Source organism: Rhinolophus sinicus, unplaced genomic scaffold (genome assembly GCF_057876585.1).
Source record: "Rhinolophus sinicus isolate RSI-liver-muscle unplaced genomic scaffold, RSI-T2T HiC_scaffold_23, whole genome shotgun sequence".
Taxonomy (NCBI): domain Eukaryota; kingdom Metazoa; phylum Chordata; class Mammalia; order Chiroptera; family Rhinolophidae; genus Rhinolophus; species Rhinolophus sinicus.
Genome location: NW_028290713.1, coordinates 846,737 through 853,701, shown reverse-complemented (window position 1 = coordinate 853,701; position 6,965 = coordinate 846,737).

The window sequence follows — 6,965 nt, the reverse complement described above, 5'->3', positions numbered from 1 at the left end:
TCTGAAATTAGCTGGCTGAGAGAATGTATTGTGGTTTTTAAGTTGCAGACCCCTGGAGCCCATCCTGCCTGTCAGAACTGATAGAGGACCATACAAATATGTATCAAGGTTTTCTGTGCACCAAGGAAAGGAAAGGGTGGTCAGAGAGCTTGGTTGAGGGCTGTGGTCTCTCCCAGGGTTCTGGCCAAATTATACTGAAGGAACTGCAATCTGAACAAGACTGAAACCCAGATTGCTGCGGGTCTTATGTGCTTCTCCCATTGACCCGGCTCTCTGAACAATCTTTCCTTTCACTCCAAGGAAATATCTATACTCACATATGAGTAGGCCCATCTCATTTATCTTAGAGACATCTTCCAATGTGTAATGATGCTGTCCCTTTCAATTCACAGTGAATAAAATCTGTGAAAACTCCTTTGCAAAAACAGTTGCTCTCTCTGTAAAATTGTAATCTACTCAATCAGACAAATATCCACCAACACACTTATTTCTAACAAGGGCACTTCTCCCATTGGGACAAAAAATTCTCTGACAGTGTTTGTTTTTACACCTGAGGAACTTTCTCCTGTAGCCAAAAGGGTCTAGGAGGAAGACCCATTACGATATTAGAGGACATATAGTTTATGAGAGGTGTTCTACTGGGAATATCCCTTACATTGTTTTGGTAAAATGCACACAACCAGTTTTGCTATTGGAAACTTTAAAAAATACAATTCTCTTTTGCTAATGTGCCAAGAACATTGTGCTTTCCTCAATTGTTGCAATCTAATACCATTTATCTGATTCCAAACAATCTATAGAAACTTCAGGCCATGGAAATTTCACTTCCCATTCTCCCTGCACCTTGGGCCCTGGCAAACACTGACCTGCCTTCTAGCCCTATGATTTTACCTATTGTCGTTCTGTTATGTTAGTGGAGTACCACTGTAAGGGGCCATCTCAAGCTAGCTTTTTCTCTTGCCAAGGTCTAAAGACACTTTCTTGTTGTTCCCAGTACCAGGACTTCCATCACCTTTATGACTGTATGATATTTCATGTTATAGATATCCCACATTTGCTAATGTATTCATCAGTTGATGTGATATTGTGTTTCTACATTTTTGCAATTATCTATAGTGCAGCTCTGAATTCTGTTTGGGAGATTCTGTATACTTGCTGTAATCTCTTTTGTCTATATGTCAATGATCATATTATGTTTTCATTGTCAACATACAGGACAAAATGTGAGCTATTTTCCACAGTGGCTATATCATTCTGTGTTTCCACCAGAGACATGTGAGTGTTCCAGTTCCACCAAATCACATTGTCAACGACTAGTGAAATTTCTATTCGTGTTCATCACACCATTCTTGAGGGTGTAACATATCATCACTTTGTGGTATGGATTTCCACTTCCCTAACTGTTAATGTGCTAGTGTATTCAGAATTTCATGGCAAAATGTTATAGACTGTGTGGCTTCAATAACAGAAGTGTATATCTCACCATCCTGAAAGTCCAAGATGAAGGTGCCCTGAACGTTGATTTCTCAGCAGGGTCTTGTAAAAGGAAAGAGCTCAGCAGGGTCTGACACTGAGGGTGTCAGTAGGAAGGCCCAGCATGAGCAGAACCACAGAGACTGCTCTGCTCACAGACTCACTCTCTGTTGTCTGCCTGGCATTGGAGCTTTTATACCTACCTATAGCCCTCCAGGCCAAGCCCATCACAGGATCCGTGAGTGTCACAGTGATACAACTTTGACATCATTGTCCCATCACCAGGTGGACAACAGCCACATAGGTGCCTGGCCCATTTCCTTATTAGACACATATCTATTATACTCCTCCTTTTCGAGTCCTTGGCTCCACCTGCACCACCCTCTGTGCCCCATTGATGCAGCATACTCATATTACAGAGGCCCTTCAGCCCAGTGATAATAATCTACCTAGAAATCAGAGTGCCAGTACAAAGAGGAGCAATGTCCTGACATGCAGTCTGTGTGAGCCAGCCCTGCCTCCAAAAAGTGAGCCATCCCAGGGTGTTCAGGAATAAATGTGAGCTCCAGAAATGAAGCAGAAGAGGGCTTCTCCTCTTTGTTGGTACTTTCAACAATAAGCACTTATCATACCTAACAGGTTTAGGCAACAATTTATTGATAATTGATCCACATTTCCTGACTAGTGTCAATGGGGTGTTGGCTCACAGAAAGGCACAATACGGACTTGCATGATCCTCTATCAGTTCAGATAGGCAGGATGGGCTCCATGGGTCTGCAATCAAATACAATGATACATACCTCTCAGTAGGCTGATTTCTGAGGGTTGGATTTAATTCAGGTGACGTCAGATTTTTGAGAAAATACCTAAGAAAGAAGGGAGGGTCCACTTTGTTTGAGTGCTGGCTCAGTAGTTGGCAATGTGGTTCTCTTTATTCTATTTTTAAAGCACACTCTGAATTTTGGGGGGGAGGACACTTTCTGCCACTCTAAGTAAAAGAGTGAAAATTGGGAATATTTCCTGAGTTATGAAGATCGGATTATTAAAAAACACACAACACATACAAAGTGTAAAAGATAAATCAGATAGACTTGCCATAGGAGGGCCTAAATTATATAGAATGGAATGGGAGATGCACAGCAGACGAGCAGCAATCTGAGATTTAGCCTAGTCCAGAGTGCATAGCTACTCCTTCTGTATAGCTCAGTCCTAAATCTTGGAAGAGACCACCTCTAATGAGGCTCTCTGTTGAGTCCTTGTCACAGCTCCAAGGAAAAGTCTATGCTCACAGCGGGGAGGCCCATCTAGTTTTGTTGTGGATACTTCTTTCCATTTGTAATGATTCTGTGCTTTCAATTCACATGGAATGAAATCTGTGAAAAATCCTTTCCAAAATCGGTGCTGTCTCTGTAAAACTGTCATCTATTCCATCCAGCAAATATCCACCACCACACTTCTTTCTAACAAGGGCCCATCTCACTTTTGGACCAAAATTTCACATGCAGGGTTTAATGCTATTATCACTGAGAAGCCTTCTCATGTAGTCGAAAGGATCAAGGATTCATGGCCATGAGACTATTAGAGGACGTATGGTTTATCAGAGGTGTCCTACTAGGAATATTCCTTACATTACTTTGGTGAAGTGCCCACAGCCAGTATGCCATTGGAACCATTAAAAAATACATTTCAATCATGCTAATATGCCAACAACATTGTGCTATCATCAATCGGTGATCTGTAATACCATTCAGCTGATTCCAAACAAACAATAGAAATCCCATGCCATGCAGCCTTCATTTCCCGTTCTCCACTCACCTTGGGCCCTGGAATACACTGACATGACTTCTTTCACTATGGATTTGACTAATGTCCTTTGGTTATGTAATTGGTGTAACACCAGATGTGGCAATCTGAAACTACCTTCTTTCGCTTGCCAATGTCTCAAGATTCATCCTTCTGTAGCCAAGATCCAAACTTCCTTCATATTTTTGACTATAGGATATTTCATTTTGTAGATAAACCCCCTATGCTAATGTTCATCAGTCGATATCACATTGCATTTTCCAAATTTTGGTTATTATCTGCAGTGCACCTGTCAATTCTGTTTGGAGTTTCTGTACACTTGTTTTATTCCCTTTTGCTTATATATCAATGGTCGTATTCTATTTTCATTTTCTATATTCTGCACAAATCTCAAAGTAGTTTCCACAGTAGTTATATCATTCTCTGTTTCCACCAAGACATGTGAATGTTCAAGTTCTTCGACATCACATTGTCAACCACGTGTGAGATTTCCTCTTCTGGTTCATAATACCATTCCTTAGGGTGTACAGTTTATCTCACTGTGCTATTGCTTTCACTTCCAAGACTTGCACAGTGTGACTGTGTTCAGATTTTCACAGCAAAGTGTTACTGACTGGGTGGCTTCAATAACAGAGGTGTATAGCTCATGGTCTTGAAGTCCAATTTGAAGGGCCATAAGCATTGCTTTCTCATGCAGGTCTTGTAACAGGAACCAGCTCAGCATGGTCTTATTTTGAGGGTGTCCGTAGGATGGCCGAGCCTGAGCAGATCCACAGAGGTCGCTCCTCTCACAGGCTCACTCTCTGTTGTCCTCCTGGCACTGCAGCTTTAAACCTACACAGCGACCTCCTGGCCAGTCCCATCTGTGGATCCACATGTGCCACAATGATATTACTTTGATGTCATCGTCCCTTCTCTGTTGTCTGCCCAGAACTGGAGTTTTAATGTGTGCCCTGCACCTGCCCGTCCAGTCACATATCAGTATCTGTGAAAAACCCCACAGAGTGTAGGAGTCATGTCTATCAGAATTTATAGGAATTGTCAGATGTACCCTACTTGGAGTATTCCATAGATTGTTTTCAGAAAATGCACACAACCAAATTGCCATTGAAAGTATTTTAAAAAAATCACAATTCCATGATGCTAATATGCCAACAACGTTTTGCTATCATCAATCAATGCTATGTAAAACCATTTATCTTATTTCAAACTATCAACAGAAACCCAAAACCATGGAGCTTTCACTTCCCATTCTCCCTTCACCTTTTGTCATGGCAAACACTGACCTGCCTTCTTTTCCTATATTGTTGTTATATTGTCATTCTGTTATGTTAATGTAGTAACACCATATGTGGACTTCTGTAGCTAGCTTCTTTCACTTGCCAAGTCTCAAGATTCATCCATGTTGTTGCCAGTATCAGGTCATCCTTCATCTTTTGTTGTTGTTGTTTATAATTATAGGCTTATGTTATTTCTTTTTCTAATTTTGTACTATTTTGTATTACATCATCTATAAATGCCATTGTATGTTCACCACCAGTAGTGAGTTCTACTTCCATCACTATATATTTGATCCCTTTTACCCTCATCTACCAACCTCTTCCGCCTCTGGTAACCACTAAACTATATTCTGTGTCTATGAGATTTTGTTTCTAATTTGTTCGTCTTGTTCTTTCATACCACATAGCAGTGAAATCACATGGTTCTCTGCTTCTATGGTCTGACTTACTTTGCTGAGTATTATAATCTCAAGTTCCATCCATGTTGTCACAAATGGTCCTATTTCATCTTTCCTTACCTCCGAATAGTATTCCATTGTGTATATATACCACAACTTCTTTTCTATTCATGTGTCAAAGGTCATTGAGGTTGTTTCCATGACTTGGCCACCATAAATAATGCTGAAATGACATTGGAGCACTCTTGTGTTGATTTATAAATGTTTTCAGATTTTTGGGGTCAGTACCGGGAGATGTTTAGCTGGATCATATGGTAATTATATTCGAAATTTTTTGAGGAACCTCCACGCTGCCTTCCATAGTGGCTGCACCAGTCTACATTCCCACCAACAGTGTGTGAGGGTTCCTTTTTCTCCACAGCCTTTCCAACACTTGTTACTAAATATCTTGTTGATGTTAGCCATTCTGATTCGGGTGAGGTGATATCTCATTGTGGTTTTTATTTACATTTTTTGAATGATTAGTGATGTTGAGCATTTTTTCATATGTCTTTAAAAATGCCATTGGGATTTTGATGGGGATTGCATTAAATCTGTGTATTGCTTTGGGTAATATGGCCATTTTAACTATGTTGATTTTTCCAGTCCATGAGCACGAAATGTCTTTAAATTTCTTTGTGTCTTCCTAAATTTCTTTTAAAAATGTCTTACATTTTTTCAGCATATAGGTCTTTCACATCCTTAGTAAACTTTATTCCTAGGTACTTTATTCTTTTTCCTGAAATTGAAAAAGGAATTTTTTTATTACTTTTTCTGAGGTTCCATTGTTAGCATATAGGAATGCAATGGGTTTTGTTCGTTGATTTTGTAGCTTGTGACTTTACTTTATTAGTTAATTGTTTCCAATAGCTTTTTGGTGGTGTCTTTAGGATTTTCTGTATATAGCATCCTGGCATCTACAAACTTGACAATTTAACTTTTTTGTTCCCAATTCGGATGCCTTTTATTTGTTTCTCTTGCCTGATTGCTCTGGTGAGCACTTCGAACACTATTTTGGAAAGAAGAGGTGATAGGGGACAGTCCTGTAGTGTTCCTGAATATAGAAAAAGGGCTTTAGTTTTCACAGTTCATTAGGAGATTAGATGAAGGTTTGTCACATATGGCCTCTATTATATTAAGGTATTTTTCCTTCTATACCTATATTATTAAGTGTTTTAATCATGAATGTATGTTGTATATTGTCAAATGCTTTGTTCTGCATCAATTGATAGAATCATATGATTTTTGTCCTTTATTTATTTTATGTGTTGTATCACCTAGATGGATTTGCATATGTTGAACCATCCTTGTGTTCCTGGGATAAAACCTACTTGGTCATGATGAATAACATTTTTAATGTGTTGCTGCATTCGATTTGCTACAGTTTTGTTTAGGGTTGTTGCATGTGTATTCATCAGAGATATTGGTCTTTAGTTTTTCTTGGGTGTGTTATACTTACCAGGTTTTGGTATCAAGGTAATGTTGGACTCATAAAATGAGTTAGGGAGTGATGTCTCTTCTTCAAGTTTTTGGAAGAGTTTGAGCAAGATTGGTATTAGATCCTTTTGAAGGTTTGGTAGAATTCACTAGTGAAGCCATGGGGTCCAGCGTTTTGTTTTGGGAATATTTTGGGTGACGGTTTCAATTTCACTACTGGTGGTCTATTTAGATTACCCGATTCTTTTTGGTTCAGCCTAAGAAGGCTATATGTTTCTAAGAGTTTGTACAATCTTCTACGTTATTGAATTTGGTGGCATATAGTCCTTCATAGTATTCTTGCATGATCCTTTGTGTTTCTGTAGCATGCGTGATAAATTCATCTCTTTCATTTCTGATTTTGTTTATTAGTGTCTTCTCTCTTTTTATCTTAGTGAGCCTAGCCAAGGGTTTGTCAATTTTGTTCATCTTTTCAAAGCACCAGCTGTTTGTCAGATTAATTTTTTCCATTTTCCCCATCTCAGACAATTTGCCC